General features: G+C 27.4%; 1 protein-coding gene across 2 annotated transcripts in view; it reads left to right on the top strand.

The window, feature by feature from the left end:
* The first annotated feature begins 1,153 nt into the window (after positions 1-1,153).
* LOC107171053 (cyclic nucleotide-gated channel alpha-3) overlaps positions 1,154-24,643 on the top strand; it is a 110,439-nt gene continuing 86,949 nt past the window's right edge. The window contains exon 1 of one of the 2 annotated variants that reach the window (XM_089223596.1): positions 1,154-1,545. The gene's annotated coding sequence lies outside the window, so the exon portion shown is untranslated. The remainder of the gene's footprint in view (positions 1,546-24,643) is intronic. The other variant, XM_089223597.1, reaches the window with a different exon arrangement.

The following is a 24,643-nucleotide window of genomic DNA, read 5'->3' as shown; positions in this document are numbered from 1 at the left end:
AAATAAAAAACATATAATCATTATAATATACTATACATTTTAACTGTGGACATGTCACATAATAATGTATTAACCGGGATTGTCATCATCGTATCTGATTTATCTCGTCACCCTAATTTATAATTGAAATGATTTTTCACCATAAAAATGAACGAGGTCAAAATATATTTAAAATAATTAAACCGAGTATTTAATTTATAGAATTAATAGAATTATTATAACATTTTAAATTAAATTATTTGTTTATTGCACCCATCATGCGATCACTTTTAACTCTTGTTGCTCATATTTTGCTTTTATCTTTCGTATCGAATAAAAAACAAAAACAATAAAACCTGTAATGAAATGTGTTAAAACGCTTGGAAAAGCATTCAAAATTTTCTAATCAATCATTTATATATATATATTTATACACAAACTTATTTCAAGATAACAGATCAGAAAAAATGAGGAAAAAGCAAAACAAATAAAATGAACTTAGTTCAGCAATCATAATCATTTAACAAATATTTACCACACGCACGGTCACGTGAAAACAGTCATGTGACAGAATAACAAAATGCCCGTTATAGAAATTTAGTACCTAGGTTTACGAAAGATACGACTTATCATCATCATATAGTATATTATGCCTTATATCGACACGACTGTTTTCAACACCGGTGAATCGATGGACACGCGTTCGCCACATCAGAGGCTACCTGCACATTCTGCCGCGTTGTACCTATGCCTACCCGATTAACAATGATTGTAGTTTTTCCGTGTAAATAATAACAACGTAATATAATTAAGCTCGACGTGGGATTCGAAGTCTTTACAACCGTAGAATACGACGATTATATCATAACGTTCGCGGGGTTATACAATATTAAAGTGTGCGTGTAAAGCTGTTATGATGACGGAGGGGTTGGAAAAAAATAAAACTGGGTGAAAGGGATTGATGAGAAAAATAAATGTTAAGAAAAATAAACTGGTAAAAAGAAACGAACCAGCGGGTTGGATTCCGGGACGAGAACTTAAGCGTAGTTATACTATAGTGAATAGCGAGGCGTTGGTGTCGGTGGCGGAGAGGTGGTGGCGTATCGCGATGCGCGCGCACCGCGTTATCCTCCCCTCGGAGTAAAGGGACCGACGAATAACCACCGCCGCCACCGATCCCGGACCACCGGCGCCGCTGTAGTGTTCCCAGATCGTGTCCATTGTGATGTTGTGAACCAAACGGGATTTTTAGCAGTAAGTACGCACCGAAAACAGCATAAAAACCACATTTTTTTTTTTTATAGTGTCGGGGAAAAAAACGAGGAAAATTTTAACGGAAAATACAATATTTCGAGCGCACACGTTGAATAATTATAGACCGTCACCGTTGTGTCGGCGAAATAATAGTTATTGCGAACGGGAAGATCTGAGAGGTGAAACGAAAAAAAATTCACTGTCCGTCGTCTCCGTCCGTCACGTGTAGTGTCGTGTGCGCACGTGCAAATAAATTGTCGTCCGCGGTCGTCGTGTCGTAGATCTGGAGACGGACGTTCGAGCATTAATTCGGTAAGTTTGAACAGTATTCTTCAGGTAACATATAATGTCTATTATCGTGACCGTGTTTCATGCAACTATAGAAAAATAGACTAGCCGCGCGATGTGCTTTGAGCTCGTGTATTTAAATAACGATTTTAAATATAACTTAATATGATAGCTGATTGTATAGCACGCTATACATACGTATACACTGTATCATTTATGATGCTAAGATTGGAAACAAAATAAGTTGAAATCCACTCAATTAAAAATTTAAGAACTGCGCTCCAAGCGAGTGTAAAATGAATAAACCTAAAGCCTTCTGTGCATGTTTCGCATCTCAATCTCTAGACACAAATGTAGATGATTTTAACAGAATATGCAATTATACTGTTACGTATTGGTACTTCCAATAATAAATTTAAAAAAATATATTATTTTGGGCTATGATTATGTATTACAATCAACTTTGATCTAGTTGAACGATGAACATTATCATATATTTTAAAGAAATAGTATTATTATTTCTGATTTTATAGAACAGTAAAATAACATTATAGCAATATCCTTTTGTGAATTTATAAATGAACAATATATTTGTATGGTTTGTATGTTTATCGCGGTTTTTTTTTTTTTTGTATAATCCTAAGTCAATAATAATGTCCAAAAAACTCACCAGCTACGAATTATAAAAATGGTAAATGTTTGAGTAAAACAAAATATTTCACGACAAACTGTTCAACGAAAATGAATAATTCAAGGAAACATATTATGCATGTGGTGTGGTGGTAGATATAGATCAAATTCGTAAATAGCTTCTCGCACGCCAACATTTTGGACTGGGCACAACCGTCGCGCCGTTTGTGAGGCGCATCGATAACGCGACGCGCCGGCTGAGATGCATTAGGCGCGGGCGCGGGCGCGATGGAAACGCACACGTGCGTAAAAAAAAAAAAAAAACGTTTTGACGATGATAATAGTATGATTATTTTAACGCGTGAAAATCTATTGATTACCTTCACACACGTTTTCTCTAACAATTCTGGCGTAGTATTGATTACAGACCGTGGTGAACAAATACATTATTATTATTGTTATTATTTATAACACACACACACACACACCAACAAACACAAGACGTGTTACACTCCGTCACTAAAAAAAACGAACGGGAAAAAGTTTCAAAAGTTCAATAGTATTAATATAAAACGACCCATTTAAACCACGTTCACCGCACCGGACAAGAACCCTGCATATTGTACCTGCAGCAATCAACAGTGGTTCTTCCGTGACCGTCTTTTTCCGGACTCTGATGCCAGCTGATGGCTCCGAGATTTGTTCTTTTACCTCGGTTGTTTATGTCATATTTTTGTATGGTATTTGTCCGTGTCACATCTTCCGGTGTAGTACGACACAACAATATCAGTCCCCCGCGCCATGTTTGCCGTTTGCCCAGTCATCAACAGGTAGTGCATAGGACTTTATTTCTGTTCTATATTATTGATACTGTTTACTTTATGACGTACCTACGAAATTGTAATATATGTAATAGTATACTCAGGGCCATAAAATATACAAAGTATCGATTCCTCAACACGGTGTCAAACAGCAGTACTCGAATGCCTGGGTGCAGATAACAATATGGATATAGGTGAATGTGAAAAACGGTTAAGACGTATAGTGAACACAAATATATTATCCGAAGTGAATTTGCGAGTGAATGCAAATTAGAATTGAAACAACTATAAAACATAATAATAATACATTAAAATGTAATATTATAAGCTTAGCTGAGTTCCCACGAATCGCGTATTCGACAAATATATAATGTGCGAATACTCTAATAATCGTCAACTTACAGTATAATCAAATAAATCATTTCTGCTATTTTTGTATTTCAAGAATTCACGCATCATTGATTACTGTCACTTTTCCGATAACACACAAGGAAGGTGACAAATAACTGGTGCAAAAGTTACTGAATATTCGTACAAGCCGTACCTACAACTCTGTTCCCGCTAGAATATTGCGATTATCGACGAATAGTGTATATTTGTCACAAACCGTAGAACTAGTGATAAATTACCACTAATAATTGCGTAATGTTAAACCGAAAACATCCTTTGATATAAGCAACACATATTAATTTGAATAATCATGGGCTGTCGCGTAAAAAAATATTAATAAAACAGTTAACTGTTGAGATTATTTTAACACAATACAATAATTAAATTATTTTAAACTATTTTTTGTCAATAATAGTTTCCAAGAAAGTAGAATATATTAAAGTTTGTTTAGAATCATTAAAATGTTAATAATAAGCTGTTTGATTTGTTCATTTTATGCAATATATAATTTGCATTTTACTTATCTGGTCGATTACTTTTTTTTTTTTAATGAGAAGTTTATATTGTACCCTTCCATTATTTTGCCTGGTGCGTAGCCATTGAGCTCACCTTATTTTCCGTCTGATAATTATTATATAGAAACTATAAAAAAATATTGACCGCATAGTATACCGGCATATCGGCATATCTAATAATATTATAATACATATTATGTAATTTAAATATACTATATATAGTATACGTTTTCTTTTGTCATTAATCAATGGATATGATTTATTAATGAACTGCAATATTAATTTATGATAAAATAGTAAACATCATGTAAAATATAAAAATAATTTTATATTTTGTACTATATACTTTATTTGTTCAATGTAGGTACGGTAAGTACACAATAATTATACATAATAAAAAAAGGTTTACATTCAAAAAATTATACACACCTAATAGTATGTTTTTTCATCCATAAAATAAATTGACAATTTTTAATATGATTGTATAAATTATTATTATTAACATAAATGTAAATAATTTAAAAATGGTCTAACTTTTTTCATATATTCAAAAACTATTTTATATTTTTCCTGATAATTATTCCCAGCATATTTTTTTCTTATTTAGTAAATGTTTCATAGTTTGAAACTATGTACTTTAAGCATATAATTATAATTATATTAAGTGTATTAAACTATTAAAGTACAAAAATATTTAAATAATTTACCACAATTTATTCCTAGACAATATTAATATAAATTAAACAATATTTAAATTATATAAACTCGTGATTTTATATTTTATTGGTAAGTACAATACTTAAAAATCATTAAAACCAATAAATAAAAATTATTTTGTACATCCAAAAATGAAAAACTAACTAAAATGTTTGTCAATAAGTGTATGGGTAAGAATTTAAAATCTATATGCAAATATTCATATACTTAAAATAGGCACGCAATAATTATTTGAGAAAATTAATGTTCATTTGTGTGATGTAAAATGTGTGATACTTCAATACGTTTTCTTTAAGTGTAAAGTTTTATCGTAAGTAAATAATACTGAAAGGCATGATTATTTATTATAGAAACAAATAGTTCCAATTGTTGTTATACTAACAGTTTATAGAAAATAAGCATATTTTGAAAAACTAATTATAAAATAAATTATTCATATAATAAATGTAAATTGTGTTTTTTTGTGTATTAGTTAGTGATATACATAAACATCAAACATGATTACATCATTTAAACCAGTCGATAATGTTGTTGAACGAAAGGTATTTCAATAATTATTGTAATTGATGTGCGCACGAGTTGAAAACGTAATCATTATTGTACTAATGAATTATGTTTGAATATAATATATATTTTTTAACGAATATTAAAATCCAAAAATTCCCTCGGGTAAATATTTTATAAATGAAAAAGATAACACATATCCATGATACATTAAAATTACCGTATAATGAAAACGAATTGGTAAAATAATAATACTATAAACAATATTATACATAATCAAATAATGAGTAATATCAATTTTGCAAATAATACCAATTACCAACTATCATATTATATAGAACACGTCACGAACGGCCTGCGGTAATTTACATTAATTAATCGGAACTACATATAATACTTTATATATATAATATAATCACATATCAAATAATATTTTATAGTTTAGGGAAAGATAACATATTATATGTATACAAAATTATTACTATTACTCGTATTTTTAGACATATCTAATATCGATGGATGTTTTTTTTTAAATGTGAATCACAGCGTGTAATAAGCATACTATCGTAGATATATAATATAAATGTATTTGTTTTTCGTGCATTTTACAATATTTATATTAACCACTAATATCCGTCATATAATAATATTCAATCACTCAACACGCGGAGCGAGCACACCCGGTGCCGACTTGATAGTTTTGTTTTTAATCAAACATAAGTCCGCATCGTGAACCTTAATGAGCCCTACTCTGCTTAATAGCCGCAGTACCTAACCTATATATAGAAGAACAGTATCTTGAATAAATTATCATTGTCGTCCGGACGATCCGTCGCCGTTAAATGTTAAATTATTATATTATGCCCTCTCCTCTTGGAACGGTATACTTAAAGTGTGGGTGTGGGTGGGCATAAAATCGTCCGTAAGGGAATTATTATTACCATTGCGATATAAATGGACGTAATATATAGTAACTAAACACGGTGTGCATACATTCCACGCCATATTAGAACGGCTATATAATTATTACTGATATATATCATAGCACCGCGTCGGATTACTAGACTTTATTTTCAATGCATACAGTGTATCTACGGTGTTAATGTGGTTATCTTCACGTCGATTTTTACTCAATTAACTTCATACCTATTATACAACTACGGAGTGATACCTACGTCTTTCTTTGATACATTTAAAAATGAATCACGTACTGAGATTAAAATGTATAAACCTAAAGACATAAGTAATATAATTAAATACATATTTTCGTGTCTGCTTGCACCCAATAATATAAAACTAAAAATCGATTATTCTATAAATACAGATTGCATAAGAAATATGAACATTTAGTACAAAGCGCTTGTAAATATAATATAATGCTTTTTGAAATGCCTTTCAGTGTTTTTCTTCTTACCATATTCAAGTTGCAAACCACCTGCAGAAATCCAATTTATTCAAAATAAATATTGGGCGTCTTAGTGAATAACGTCGCGTATATCAATAAATAGTATTCTAAAATACCGCCGCCGTGGTTTGTATTATAATTTACTATAATATACAGTGATAATGTAAATATCCGTACGTTTTGAGGAGCATATTTCAATATGATATTAATTTGGAAATTTTGATCATGTTGACATATAGACTGTTCTAGAGGTATATATTAAACCGTTCGTCGTTGACGTTATGCCGATTTTTAAGTTATAAATTTAGAATGACCATCAAGTTAGGTAATTAACTATAATTACTACAATACATAGTTAGGCTAATTACTTGTATACACATACCACTTTCGTACGTAATGGCTGAAATTCATCTTCCCGTTTATGGTCAAGCAATCGAATAATTAATGTTTTGCATTGTCATTCAGGTGCGAATGATCGACCAATTAAACGGTTCGATAATCAAATGGGTTAATGAGTTAGAAACAAAAACATCCACTAAGTGTATACCTTGCAATCATATATTTTTTATTAGTTGACAATAAATTAATGCACAATAATTATATCATGTATTTTCTAACTGCAAACACAATCTGACGTTTTTCGTGCTTTAATTTCGATGTCTGACCACGATGGTTAGTTTAAATACCTAATAATAAATGTAATAATTAGCTTTTAATAATAAATATGATAATATTGAATACATGTAATGAAATTAATTTCTTTGATTACTCTGTGATTGCAACTACACTTATATGCCTTAAGAATGCCTATACTGAGCGCCGTCTTATAAAATATACAAGAACTACGTCGCATTGTCCTACTAAAAACAATTTGTCGAACCCTATTGCCTTTAATATTTACATGTATTAAAATTGCATGCATATAAAATAGGTAAATTTCCTTGCATGATAATATTATTAGTCACCACATAATGCTTGGTATGCTATTTTAGTGCAGATATACCCACAAATATAATACTGATATATCTTAATTTTTACTGTAGATATGTAGATATGTAGGTACTTATATCTTTATTTAAGAGTCACTAAATAAATTGTGTGTTGTAACTATGCCAGGAAACCTTGGAATTACCACTAACTATTTATAAACATAACATAATTGCGAAGAAAAAACTTAGTTTTCACGATGAAAAATAAATAAATATATTAATTAATTATTTACAACAATAAATAATTTTATAATAATTTCTACAATATTATATAAACACACTTTTCTTATTTGTATAAAGAATCCAATTTTAAAACAAAAAAAACTTAAAAATAATTAAAAGTTATCATTGTATACAAAACATTTTGTAATTTAAAGAGTTTCACAGCAGGTAGAAAAATCAATATCCAATGGTTAAAGCGTTTATTTAGGATATGTTTCGTTTTGTTTAAGAATTTGACCAGGCATCTAGTGCGTAAAATAAAATTCACTACGGAAAAATCTAACACAACCCCATTACTCATTAGTTTCATGATTTTATTTCCAGCTTATTTATTTCAAAACGAACATTGAAAATCAATATTTTTCGTTTAGCCAAAGCTAATTTATAAACTATTTACAGTTGCAAGGTAAGTTCTTTACTAACAAATTTGATTTATGGTTGGTTATACAGAAATAACATGATTACGTCGCAAAATATAATACGTGCTTAAGAATTAATCATTAAATGTAGCGATTTAGGTTATTACATTAGTTTTATTAAGCTAGATTTAATTTGGTAAAAGTTTAATGAAAAAAATCAAGTAACATTTAAATTAAAACAACCTTAAATATCGACCAGCAGTTATTTTTTTGTTTTTATCTATCGATTACTTATATATGGTACCGTTAATGTGCGTGCAATTTAAAAATATGTTTATTTAAATAACAAATTTAAAAAAAAAAATGGCTATGATCACGCTTCCAGATAAACGTTTGGTCCTAATTTTATATTTATAGGTAATCAGAAAATGTTGATATTTAAACAGTCAATGGAATGATTTAAAATCTCAATACATTTCAAGATATATTTCAATGTTACACTATTAAAGTTTATCTTGAAGGTATTAGGATTTTAGTACAATTTTGTGTTAGCTAATTAACCACAAATTAATTACATAAAAAACGAAATAAAAACATTAAATTACGTATTTAGATTTGTTTTTATAATCCTCTATCTAAAAAACATAGCTTTTAAAATATTTAAGTTGAAATAATAAATTAAGTTACATTTTTTTAACTACATATGTAATTTATAACTTAACTCAATAAAATAAATCATTCATATGATATTTTTGTAATGGTTAAATAATATATTCCAATTATTACAAACTATGTAGAGCATGCATTGATTAAGATTAAATAGAAATATTATTATGGAATAATTTTTTTTAAAAACAATTGGGATTTGAAACGATTTTCAATATTTAAATTATTATAAGTTGTTTTGTATGTATATTTTGATTTTGATCTTACTAGTTATAATAATATCTCATAGAAAATATCGAATTTTTTTTTTGGAAAATGTACGATACAAGTTTCTATACACCACAAATTGAAACTGACAACCTTTCTTTCGTATAAAATACAAAAAATAAAGACGGGTGTGCATTCGAATTTAGTAAGTTATTGCTTGACTCTCATGTGTTAGAAGCCAGATATCTGACATAATGGTTCTTTGCGATCTAATAAATGGTTTTATTGATTGTGTGAAATTGTTTTGTACGGTATAGGGTTTCTGATTAACATTTCCACAATAATACATACAATATACGCACCATTAAAATAATGTATTATGTTTCGTCATAAGAACAAAAAAATACATTAAAATATAATACAGCAAAAACATTTTTCTAAAAAAATTGTATTATTAATTTCATTTACCCATCATATCGAACAACTTGAAGTTTTTACGAAACTATTGACTTTTAAGTGAAATAATTAAAATATTATAAAAACATTTTTTTGTCATTTAAACGCCTATTACATTGTAATGGTTATCATAATATTGTTTAAAATGTTTTTATTTTTTCGCCCTCTTAAGGCGTTCCTAATTTATATTAGTTTAATATTATAATATACGTACATATAAATCTATGGTCTCAAAACGTGCCTAGTTGACGGTGGTCGCGTCATCAATCATACATAACTTATATGAATTAATTCACTGCAACATATTCAAATATTTAGGTACATATTAATCTCATGCGTGGTAGTCATGGAATGGTGCAGGTGATATGCTACGTGACACGCTGTAAACAAACGTAGCACTCAACAGAGCGCTGGGAACAACACATCGGAAAAATAAAACAGCTATCAACCACCCTACCACCGTGGACCTTGACATAACGTGTACGAAAATATTTAAAAAATTATATAATATTATTAAATGCCTAATAATAAAATACAATGTATACATTTTTAATGTCGCGTTCGAGCCAAACTCGAGTATTCACTCGGTGTCATGACCAGCGAGTGTATAATAACGTCCGCGTAACCTTTTTTATAGTCGTCGTTTTGGAAATTAGGTCGCCGGAATTGTGCGTGTGGTGGTGAAGGGAGGTTGAATCTGTATAAAAAAAAAATAAGGACGATTTATGCGCATACAAATAATATTATCATAAACCTACGCAAGGTGGCGATGGTGATGGAAACCAGAGGAGAAAATCCAACTGAATCAGAGCAATACCTACGTGCATACTTAAAAAAAAATGTAATACACCACTACGTAATTAAAATTTAACCACATCGCATATTATCCATCGTAAAAATAATAATAACTGACGTCAGTTAAAACCGATCACCCGAATATGTGCCCTACACGTTCGGGCATAGCGATAGTGCAGTGCGACTACAAATGTGATTTTTCTTTCATCATAAATTTTATTATGTGAGACGTTTCCTTTATTACATGCATAGTTTATCCAAAATTTCAGTATTCTTATTGTTATATAAAAATCGATATTTATTTTGTAAAATACACTAATATCTATCACTTGGTCAGTAGAAGATATTTTATGTGTTGGGTGACTTTGTGCATAGTAACTTTTTAAACAGATTTATTTAATATCTCATAATATATTTTGCTTAAAACTGAATATATAATCTGAAGGTAATATTTTTAATCATCAGCTATATGTATTGTAGTTAAAAATTATAATTCATATTATAAAGAATCGATATGATATAAACATTACCAACTCATATCATGGACTGAGATTAATCTCTATCTATATGCATTCAACTAATCCATGAATATTATTTAATTGTTTATTATTACACATTTGTTATCAATTGAATTATGATAACCTTTGTAGAGTGTTTCAGTCTTACAGGGATTGAATGTAGCGGTGATGATCTATCTGTATGTTATACACACTCAAATTTGGAATTGGTTGACTCGTTGTTAAATCAATACCTCACATCTAAAAACGTATTTTTTTCAGGAGACACAAAAAACTAATTATAAAATATTGATAATGTATATACGTGATATTGTTTCAACGTTTATATATTCTCTTATGTTGTACCTATACGTGCTATTTTACACTTAATCGTTTGTTTTTTTGCTGAAAATTTGATGTGTTTAACTCATTTCCGATTTTTTTTTTTTGAGATACGAGGAAGGTTGACAAATATGTCGTGTTTTATTTCCAATGTACCGATTGATCTATTAAAATAATAATATTTCTGAAAACAGATTTTAATTTTATGTCAAATCTTTTAGACATTGAACTTTTCCAAATTTTTGATTTTATTTTAATAAATTATAAAAATGTATATTAAAAAGTATAAATTTAAAAATTCCATGTTTAAATTAAAGCTATAAAAAAATATGGAAGAGTTTATTTCAATTCATAATTAGACTTAATGCCTAATTCAAATTCGTTAAACAAAGACAAATTAATTGCATTTAGTTATCCTTAATATAACTAAGCGTAAGGTTATATAAGTCAGGTATCTGCATAATATACTATATTATAGTTCATAATATATCTACTGAAAATCCTACAAGGCTACAAATACTATAATACAATATGTTTATGTACAAAGTATCAAAAACAATTAAACAGTTATTATTAGGTAATTAAAGGTAATTAATAAAATTATTATATTCGGTATTTTTAAAAATCCATAAACCAATCCAAAAAATATGAATATCATGTATTTGAAAATTTAAGTTGAACTAACATTTTAAAGATATATATTATTTGGCAGACTGGCAATTAGTTAACCGCATTTTGTAATTTCTGAGTACGATGATAACCTGTAATATTCTTTAAATTATTTTTTTTATTATTATTATTATTATCACACTTGCGTATTCAATTAATCAACCCTTACGTAAAAGCAATTGAAGACCATCGAATTCATGTTTAAATGCTGTACTATTATATGATACGGTTTTATATACTTTATATTAAAACCAAACCATAGATATACAATAATCCTTAGCCAAAAACAATAAATATCAAACTATTAAAATGAACCTTTATTTTTAACTAAAATACATAATAATGGCTTTTTTGTATAATGAAAGTTACATTTATATAACATTTCAATCCATTTAATTAATTAAAGCTAATTTAACAAAGAATAAAATAAAAAAAAATGTCCAATTCACTAAAACGTATAAAATAATTCCATCACACAACAGTCCGCATCATGCCATCATCATATTATTATTATTCAATTAAACATTATATTAATTGTACATCGTTATCTAAAAATGGCATTGTGTGGGTACGTCATCATGATAGAATTGATTACAATGAACGAATGGTTTGAAAAATATTTTAATAAAATGAAATTTGCATTTGTTTATCCGAGAATTTATCAAAAAGGTTCACACACTTATCCATACTTGATTCTAAATACATACATTATAAAATAAGAGATGGATTACTATCGAACAACCATTTGGTTTGATTTATTTATAAGCTGGTTTTGAAGGAACTATAAATTCAATTTCTCTGCCAAACTTGGGAATTAATGGTTAGATAAGAATTTATAAAATTTAAAAACATCTGACTCAATAATGACCATCGATAAAACTGTTTGAACGATTAATTGCTTTTTAAACAGTGACTTAACTTGTATTTTATGGAATTTAGTTTTTGTTATGTATATCTTATTATATTTATAAAACACACTGTAAATAATGAAAAATATATTGTAATATATATATAATATATGTAACCCGTAAATTACATATATTATACCTATTGAGAATTCTTTAAAATATAATTCAAAATTAATGCCATATAATAAAATATACAATGATAAGAAATAAAAGTTTTTTTCAACTTGCATTTAACATTTATTAACTATCGTTTCTGATGCATAAACTTTGAAATTCCAAATATCAAGAATCTTGGTCAAGCGAAAAGTTATACAAAATAAACTACGTTATACATACAAATTAAATGTTAAGCAGAAACAAAGGCAGTTATTATTAATAATATTTAAAAAACAGCTTTCTCACTTCAATTTTCATAAAAACATAATTCAAACGTTCCTGTTTCTCGTTGTTATTGTGTTAAATAAAAACTATATAATCAAAATCACGTTTGAAATTACTATTATATTTAATACAATATTTCTATTGTTATGTAAACGAGGTTAGGTTAGATTTAACATATTAAACGTAATATTTATATTTACATATAATGCAATGCTGGTAATACATTCCTATATACTCCCTGACAGTTGATCAAGCACGATTTCAATATCTATATACCATTCTATACGACGTTCGATCGACTTCAAGTTCATCATAATATTATTATAATGTATTATGATGTAGTTGTTCGTATTACGCACTAATATCAATCTCAGTCTTGAGGGTCCGAACTTAGATGCTTTTTTGCACAGGGCCATCACAAGTGGACACTTATCCGTGCACTTAACAATCGCGTCATTCGTCTATCCGTACACACAATCTTGACAAAAAAAAAATATTTTTTTTAAACAAAAATTTACATTGTTTTTTTAGTTTGTAGCAAACAGGTGTCGGTCGATGGATATGTGGTTAAGAAATTTACATCGTAAACATGACGAGAAAAGAACTTATGTGAACACGATTACACACACACACACTCACATTTAAAAAAAACCCGTACGAATCGTATTTGTTTCAGACGCGAATTTTTCGTCATACTATTTGCACAGGTTCAAAAAGAAATACAAACTAAACCACTTCTTACACTACGAGCACCGTCGACCCGAGAGCTGCAGGGAATTCATTTTGAACACTACATATATATATATATATATATATATATATATATATATATATATATATATATATATATGTATATTTATAAATATATATTTATACGTATTTAGTTAGCACACGTTTTACAGTGAAAAACTTTAAGGTGAGATCAGAATATCAATCATACCGTATACACAAATGAAAATGCCTTTCCTGCAGGTGTGGTTAATTACGCTGTATACGTGTCTAAATCTTTCTCTAAAAGGAAAACTGTGCTGCATCATCATCACATTACATTATTTCGTATTATTGTTATCAGTGGAACATTTTCCTTTTATACTACTTTGACTCGATACATTCTCCATAGTATTAATATTGTTCTCGTTGTCTTGTGTCGGTTTCAAACACATGTGTTTTCGTTTCGATTGATTTTTTCTCTCACGTTAACAACGGTATACGTCTGCTCTAACAAGGGCGTCATGACACAGTAAAATGCTGTTCCATAACTTTTGTGATGAGATGATGAAAAAAAAAACACACACACAAACCACCACAGAGTAGATGTTATTTTTATCAAGCCAACATGTAATAATTATTTTTATTTCTGTTCTCGGTATTCACAAAAAAAAAAACAAAGAGCTGAATTTTTTTTTTTTTAATGCATTACTCTGACTCACTTATATTTAATTCAGTAAAACAATCGAGTATTCTCATATATTATTCAAAATGATCTTCATGCAGACTTTTTACATTTTATACGGCAATGTCTAGATAGTGTTCTTCGAATCATATCATCCGATTTCACTTAAATATCTATCACGCAGAAAAACAAGGATAAAAAAATCAGAAAGCGCGACAAAAGCACTATATAGGTATACGAATATAAATAATATATTTGTATGCAAAAATTATCTTTCCATAATTAAAAAAAAAAAAAAAAAAAAAAAAAAAAATGAAATATGGTATCTTATTTTAAATTCAAACCCTAAATATTATAATAAAGTTGTTGACACTTTATAACTTTGTTCAATCTTGTATTCTAAACTAAACTCGTATTTATGTTGGATGATTAATGAAGCTAACAGTTGGGTTTTTAATTTTTAAGGAGAAACAGAATAGGTATTATGCGTCCAAATTTAAGATAACTTATACAGAGAGTACATTGTATTTCTCCTTATAACGATTTATTATAACATTTAATCAGTATACCAATCTGAAGTATTTAGGAACCTGTACAGTAGCGTCTATAATAATATTTGCATTGAGGCAACTGGATATTAAATTAATAATGATAAAAAAATAAATAAACGGTAATGAGACGAAATTATAATATTGATTGGGTCAATATTCAGCATTTTTAATTCCCAAGTAGGTAACAATAATTTTTCATCTGCGACGAACGCAGACGCACACTATCTATGGCGATGGTGTAGATATGATTTACCTCACCAATCCTACATATTATGTAAAAGGTGAAATAACATGTCTTATATAAATAATCATAATTAGGTAGGTATCAAAAACATACCGTTTGGATGAGTTTTTTGAGCCAATGAATATCTCAGTTCCACGTTGAATTATTAACTTTCACACTTGAGTTATAATAATATATCAATATATAATCATTCCTAAACGTATTACCTATATAATTTTACTCCAGTAGACAAACTAACGTAACATTTTACCTTAAATTATAGGTATTACTTTTAATGGCCGTGTGCACGCATTTTATTCTTACAATTGTATATTAAATCGTATCTTTGACTAATTTAATAAAATCAAATTAATTGAATTCAAAACTTATTTAAAAATATGTACATTCACATTATATTAAATTAAGTTGTTTTTAATTATACTCTAAAAGAATATACCCAAATATCGTATTAAATAGGTATCACCTAAATAATTGAATACCTAATATTCTTGTATGTATTGTTTTACTTTTAGTAAAAATAATACTGAGTTCTAACTAATTCGTATATTTTAATTATATATATTGTTTTCAAATGACAATAGGAGAGATTTTAGTTCATATAATTTGTAAACTCATGCATTAATGACTATAGTATAATGCGATGATAGATTCCCAACTACAATAATTTCAATATACAAATAAATACATAATTCTTGGTGGTATGTTTTGAGTGATTACCTAAGTTATGGACAACTTGATTGCCCTGGGTTTTAGACTAACGATTTTTTTACTTTTATACGAGTCATTATACTATTTTATTTTAGCTTGAAGTTAGATGTAATTTTATTAAAATCATTTAATTGTCTCCTTATTTAAAACAACTATATAGGATTTATCATAAAACTGTTTGACGATAGAAAACAAAACATTATAACATTATCGTAGCATAAATCAAATTAATATTATTATGTCACAAAGTGTATTTTTTATTTTCATCGATCCGAACATGTTAATTATAATAACGACTTCTATTGTGAACGTTCCACACATATTTTATGTATTTTAGTTTATATCCTCTGACCTCGGTGTTGTGTTAATAGGTTCGTTTTCATTGAAATCGGAAATCAGTTTCGTAGGGTAGGAATTTTCTGGTAGGTTATTTTCCTATTATTTCAGAAAAATTCTGGCTATGTGCCAAAACTAAGGATATATATATATATATTGATTTTTTTTAATTCTTTAAATGCGTTTATGGCGAATGTTTTATATATAACAAATTAGGTACTAGAAACAATATTAACATCTCGTTTTTATTTCATTGTATTTTTTATGAATTAAATTTAAATATTTCAATGTATATTAATACATATTTGCTTTTTTAATGTTAAGTTATTTTTATTGTTATATATAACTTATTTACTGATAATATACGTGTAAAATATATTATATGGAAAAAAAACTGTAATTGGAATTTATTTCCGTAATAAAGAAATATTATTATTACATATATATACACACAAACATATGATGCATATTATAAAATTAATTTTATGTAATATATTTGTTCTTTATGTAATTGTGTTGAATAAACACGATGTTAGTCATTTGATTAGGACTTTTGAAATCTGTTTGTGATGACAATCACAACATAATAATTGTTTAATAAAAATTTAAGCATTTCTGAATTTCAGTTTTTCTACTACATCTGTCTATGTTTTCATTTTGAGATAAGCATGAATAACTGAAACCTTATATAACGTTCGAAAGAAAATAATGATTCTTGTCGTCAATCATTTTTAGATTTTTACATGACGGGCAGCATTTATAGTTAGCAAGATAACAGTTTTAAATTTTGGATTTATAAAAAATAAAAATAAAATAAATACAAACAGCATGATTTGATGTGTCTGTTTTTTAGGTGTAGGTGAGACGTCCTTTTAGTAAAAAGAGAATATTACGGCTGACAAATTTGCAAATAAATGGTAAATGTTTGTTAAGATGTTTGAGTACGTACGCGATAGCTTGTAAATATACCTAAATATGTACGTGCAACATATGTTCATTACACATCAGAATTATATGAATAATATGTGTAGTAAAATTACCTATCTAGGACGCCTTCTAGTCGAAATAGTATCATTGAAACGCGTAAAAAAATATTAAGGATTGTGTTACTAGAGCCGAAAATATAAGATATCATAATTCGAAAATATAATTTTTACAGTATACACTAGAACTGTTGCGGTCAGCATAGAAACAAGCGTTTTACTGTAGTACTATGTACAAAGAAATACAATATGAAAAATCAAATAAAGATTGAAAGGAGATTATAATATATTATCTATTGTTGCCTTGTTGGCCGTAGAATAAAACATTTTTCCCGAAGAAAATATGTAGTTGATTCAGAATGGTTAGGTATGTTACACAGGGGTTTTCATTATAACAACCATTCTCCATCGTAGTAGGACATAATCGATTTATATCATATTATTATAAAGTTTTTTCATAGGTAGTAATCAATAAAATATTATACAACTATAGTCGTATGATACGATAAGACGAGACTTGTGCATAAATTAAATAGTTAACAATATCGTTGAAACAGAGGTTTAAATGAGCCTTCGTATTTTTTTAATTATAATTATTTAACTCAAAGTTAATCACATTAAGTAAAATATATATATTTATTGAGTTCATGCCAAACATACCGTGCCATTATTAACAAATAACTAAAATAACTATCGACAGTGTTTATGTATAGGGCGTGCTATGAATTACAATATATAAAAAAAATTTTGAAATATACATTATAATAAATATGTACTTAACGATTAGCTGGAAATCCATTATTCACACTTTTGTTGATCAAAAACAAAAAAAAATTAAACTCAAGTTATTAAAATTATTTTTACGCACATATTTATTCATTTTTAATTTAAGCTTGTATAAAAATATGTAAAAATCTATTTTTGTAGGTTTGTAATTAAAATTTTTTTCACGATATAATTTTGTTTTTAATATTTCTCTTTCATACAGTATTTTATTTATTTTATTTTATAAAATTAATATTTAAATCAATCTTGACTTGAAGTTTCATAATTATTTAAATAATTTTGTGAATCTGAGGGTAAGAGGTATAAAATTGACTATTGAAGTGTATTTGAAAATTTTTATTACCGTTTGTTGTTTTTAGGCTATTGTCTGGCTTACTAGTCCATAGTATTCTGTCCAAAATCAATAAAAATTGTTTAATACATAATCTGAAAAATCTACACTTGTTATGTTACATAGAGCTATTAAAATTATTTCAGTAAATTCATCCGGTAAGTCGTTAAACCTTCATCTTTAAATAAGGTAAAAATATACATAAAAACAGAGGAATTTTAATACAATATATGTGTTACGATTTTTTTTCCATTGCGTAGTGACTTTCTCAATTTTTCGTTTGTATTTATTTAAAATAAAAAGTGATATGTTTTTTAAAAATTAGCCCAATCTAATAGGTTATAATTTAATATGTATCGAAAATATTTTTATTTTACTCGAGTTCTATACATTTATTTTACAGTCAAACTTGTCAAGCATTATATTATTATTATTTTTACTATATTATTATATTCAGGATAATAACCGTACTGCATAATAACATGTTATTGTTGTCTTTTGTCAAGTGAACGCCCTTTTATCACCTCACTGGTTTTCCTATTCATATGTCCGCTGAGCATTGAAGACACGCCCTATCACACAAAACGTTAGCCAAGTTAATTTCTTATGCTAAATAGAAAGATATGTATGTATCTATTGTATTTATTCATAAAAAAGTATCTTTAAGTAATTGTGTGATTATGACCTTATTGATATTGACATTTACAACAAAATCAGTGAAGGCGATGGTTAAAAAAAAAATGAAGTTTTTTAAACGAATACTTGAAAAATAATTCTGAAACTGGAAGGTTGTTTAAATACCTTTTTCAGTTTACCTTATTTAAAGATGAAGGTTTAACGACTTACCGGATGAATTTACTGAAATAATTTTAATAGCTCTATGTAACATAACAAGTGTAGATTTTTCAGATTATGTATTAAACAATTTTTATTGATTTTGGACAGAATACTATGGACTAGTAAGCCAGACAATAGCCTAAAAACAACAAACGCTAGTAAAAATTTTCAAATACACTTCAATAGTCAATTTTATAGTTTTTATGTATATTAATTCAAAGTAAAAGAAAACCAACATTTAAATAAATCAATAAATACTAAATAGGTATGATCTAGTAAATATGTATATAACCGATATAGATAACAATATTATATTATTACTATTATCTTTGAGCTTTGTATAAATTATTGTAAATTATTATGTGTAAGCTCGTAAGTAGGTATATAGGTACAATTATTTAAACGTAACTTATTTCATGAAATATGAAATAAAACGTTGGGAAAAACACGTTTTGTCATGTTATGCATCAAACCAAATCTACAAATATTAAAACCAAAAGATTTCATAATAAATTTTTCTTTAATATTTCAGTGGTTTTTCATTGGAAAATATTTTTTGCGAGTATGTGTGTGCATGTGAGTGTGCAGAGTAAATCTTAAAATACGTAAAACAACTAACCGTCCGAATGGAGAAAATATTATGTGTTTCAATATTAATAATTACAACGAAGAAAAAGATACCCTTAACATACACAGCATATATGCAATCCAACTTTGTATTCTAAACCAGTTAACTAGATGTGTTGATAAATGTTTATTTGTTTTGAATATCAAAAACGATAAATTTCTTTCACCGTTAACAATGATAGTGTAACTGATATTATTGTCTCAGCCACCTCCATGTTCACATGGCCAATTCAGTTGAGCCATAACAGTATGCGTTATACATAACGTGTATTATAGGTACTTACTTATGTATGCGTTTCAACAATACTTCAAGTGTTCTTTTATTCTTAGTAAACATAGCATAGTATTATATTTTTTCTTGCATTAATAACATAAATCAACTATAATAATGACATTTAAAACTGTATTGTGCAACTAAAACATATTATAGGTTATATTCATATAACTATCCTCTAGGTCAGTAGTCAAGAACCTTTTAGTAGGAATGAGCTATTTTTTTTTTTTAAGTTATTAAATCATGATGTCCAGAAAGCACAGGTCCAAGAACCAAACAACTTTTACTTTTATTATTTTCTGTAGTCGTAGTTGTAGTATTTTTCCATTTTTTTTTTTCTTTTAAATAAAATTTATATTTTACGGGACATAATATTTTGATGAATTTTTCAAAAAGCCACAGATTACATGTTAAAGAGCCACATGCGGCTCCAGAGCCTTCTCTACCCCTGCTCTAGGTAATGGTATATTGTTTGTTTGATTGATTTGTTTATTATGACTATTATAATATTATTTACTATTATTATATCTAGCGATTTATTATTATTGTTTTATGTATTAAAATAATATTTAAGTATTTATGTTAGGAGTCTATTTATTCACGTATTTCGAGTATATTGAAGGTATGAAAATAATAATCCAAACATAGAAAATTCACGTAATTGGTTTTAAATTTAATTAAACGCACGCATAATACATACTATTAAATTAACAAATAATTTATAGGAAACAAAATAAAAATTGTACGTAACTTTTGTGCGTGATGGTTACGCGTATTTGATGAGCTTAATTCTGAGTTTTTTTGTACACTTATTGTCGTTAATATAATATTATTGAATAATAATATACAGTTCGTGGTGATAAAATCATATGTTTCAATGTTTGTGTGAGGTTAATGTGAAAAATCAATTTGGTGATTTACTTTTTGTCTTATCCGTTGTTGTTGTTGTTGTTGTTGTTGTTTTTGTTGTAACCGTCGCTGCTGTGACTGACCTTTTTTCAAACGACTTTGATTGATCTGCATATCTCATGTGGGTAACGAAAAACGACACTCTCGCGCAATCATGATAGGTGTATGAATTTTGTACTGATACCAGATATCTACTCATCATCGTATAATAGTACACTTTTTGCTATTCCTTCAAAGGTACATTATTTTCAAAACGTTTTTTCCCATCCTCGACATGAACAAGTATATTTTATATTTGCTTTCAAAAAAAAAAAAAAAAAACAGTATAGTTAACGAAAAAGATGTAAGTAACTACAAGCAAAAATATATTACCACTTATGTGTGTAGGTGAGTGTGTCGTTTTGTTTAAATATTTATTTAATATTATATTTTACTTCTTAAAGGGGGTTTCATAATAAATTGTGTCGTGTTTTTAATGATCGTGTGCCTTCGTACCGTGTGGTTTTTTTATGTTTATATCAAAATGCAATATCAATCATATGAATACTATACATAATGACAACATTTTATAATTTTTTTTCTCACTTTTTTGCTGATAAAAGTAACCATACGGCCAGATACAGTAGCAATTGGTTAATGTTGTATCGTGTGATAAAATAACGATGTAATATTATATATTATGGCATACCTTAATAGAAACACGTGGTTTAACCAATCAGACAACGTTATTTTATACGACACGTTGTTGTTATGAACCTCTATTTATTCGTTAGCATATTCATGTACCTACTTACACGATATATGTTATATCATATCATATATTATACACAATATTATTATTCGTGTACATGAGTTATGTATGTGTTACTGCATCGTATGCGTATTCATCAATCATTCTCGAAACGATGATCGAAAATATCAGTAATATTATTTCGATAACTGACAGTATAACGAAAACAAATCCATAACTCATGATCAATACACATACGTGGAGCTTTTTCCCATCATCATACAGTTGAGTTTTATATACTTACAGCTGTAAGTGATAAATATAAGTAATCGCAATACGATAATGAATAATATCGTAGGTGTCATTCGGTTTACGAAAGGTATAAGTATAATTTTTCTTGGATTTCTGTCAAATTTTAAAAATTGAGCTTTATTCGTTTTACTTCGAAGCAGTTAAAATATTTCCGCAATTCTTATTTAATAACGTTAGGATACGTTGAGTACGTATAGATTTGATCGGATTCGATAATATTCGGATGGTGCAGTTTTTTGAAATCAGTGCAACAGCAATGCAAGACTTAGAATGTATATTAATTGTATAAAACAATTATCAATACTGTTAAAGAGAAAATGGGTTTCTAAATAAATGTTTACATTATTAAGTATAGCATTTCAAAATGTATGTATAAAATTATAAAATTTAAATTGATCACATTGATTAATATTAGTTCATAGTTGAAATAAGTTTGAAATTGCATAAATATTGGTCTATAAAATAACTAGAGCAAAATTGATTTTTAAGCGTGGATAATAATATAATACCATTTATAATACTATATAATACATATTACGTAAATTAAATCACGATCGTTGCTGCAGGTATTAATAAAACTGTTGACGTTTATTTTAAGTCTTTCCAAACGTCAAAATCAAAATTTACATTTTCATTTAGTCATCAAACAGCTATGCCAAAACAGCAAAACAACTTTTACGATGACTCGTCTAATACTTTACCTAAGACGTAGTCTAACTGTCTAACCAAAGTGAATTCATTATGGGATATGACAACAACATAGACAATGTCTTTTCACCGATCACATTACCTATGTATTATTTTCAGCTGTTTCTTTTGAAAGTATTATAATTTTTATATTTTATATTATTGATTTATTTATTATTTTTACAGACTACCATATAATAATATTTAAATATATAACATAGCTTTCCGTACAAATATGAGAAATAAATATATGCCTACGTTTATTACATTAAATTTTACTAAATAAATACAATATAATTCAAAATAAATTAATAATATAATAGCTATAAACACAATTAACATTAAAAATTAAAATTAATTTTACTTTAATTTTAATTTTAAGCATTTATGAAATTAACATTATATTTAATACGATATCATGTTCATTGAAACATTTTACATGTTTTAAAATAGCTGTGTTAATATATAACAATAATTAAATATTGTTAGACTTATTAACTATTTATTTTAAGGTTTTTTTTTCTTTTTTATTGGTCATAACCTCGCAATTATGGTTATTAGATGTTTTCAGGGGGAACGGTTGGTTTGGAACACATAATGTATGTGTAGAAAGGGTTTGTTGCTAAAAAAAATTGTGATTGTAAACATCCGATTGTTATGAATACTTATGATAAATGTATAATACATTTGTATGTCTTAATATTGCCTATACAAAGCGCCGTCTTATAAAACATAACAACTACGTCGTGCCACTTGTTAAATACTATGGCCATAATATATTTACAAGTATTAAAATGTTAGAAAAATTACAGACAAATTGCAGATTACTTTTCTACAAGATAATATTATTATTATTATTTATTTTTTATTTAAGGCTTCATCTACAAAGGTCATTAGCCTGGTACCGTGGTAACCAATCCGGTTAGTTATAGAACGCGTTTTATATGTGTGGCAGGGGGGGATATTAAAAACCCAAGTTTTTACCCATCCAGGAACTAACAATACTGGTCGAAACGTACACTCAGAGTGTTTTAGCAGTTGAGCATACGACTGCATTACATAAAGCTATTTCTTACTATTTAATTTCTGATTATTTAGTTATTATGTTATAGGTAACTTATAAATATCTTCTTTCTCTTCAATCTAAAATAATCCGTAAAAATATAATGGAAATGTTGTATTATGTATTATGTAGTTATGAGTTTATTTTTTGTAATAAAAACACAAAATAAATATTGAGGAATTTTAGTAAAAGTTTATAACTGTACCTAATTAATAAATTTTAACGGTCAGCTAAAACTTAATAGTTAAAAGCCATTCACGTTACAATATTTTGCCAACTAAAATAGTATTTAACTCGAAAATTAAAAATACATATGAATTTCAATCTTGTACAAATACTTTAAAATTGTCATTGTGTCTGGAAATTTATGATTTAAGTAATAGTCAATTGTTTCTGGTGATTATTAATTTCGTATTATAATAAAATAACAAATATAATTTTAGGGATAATATATTTTTATTCGACGCTTGTGAACTGAATTTAAAATTAACAGATCCATCCCAATGACCACCTCAATGAACGCACATTTGACAACTACATACTATTTATATAGTACAATATATATATTTCATTATTGAATAATATGACATGAATACAATATACGTATTTAGTTATTCAAAACATAAAATGCATAAACTAATTACTACTGAGGAAATAAGGGAAATTGTGAAAAAACCAAACTTAAATAGAATTTAATTCTGTATTTATAATCGAGTTTATGTATTCATATCAGATATGTATTGATTTTTGCTAGTATAATATGAATTTTCCATACCTGATCATATAGCCAATATGTACCTATACAAAGTTTGGATTATTGTAATTTATTATTATTAAAAACCACTCAACGATAAACTAATTAAATAAACATATAAATC

This window comes from Diuraphis noxia, unplaced genomic scaffold, assembly GCF_037042655.1.
Source record: "Diuraphis noxia isolate RWA-SAM2 unplaced genomic scaffold, SU_Dnox_SAM2 contig0003, whole genome shotgun sequence".
Taxonomy (NCBI): domain Eukaryota; kingdom Metazoa; phylum Arthropoda; class Insecta; order Hemiptera; family Aphididae; genus Diuraphis; species Diuraphis noxia.
Note: the sequence above shows the minus strand (reverse complement) of the source record. Positions and strands in the feature narration are given on the sequence as shown.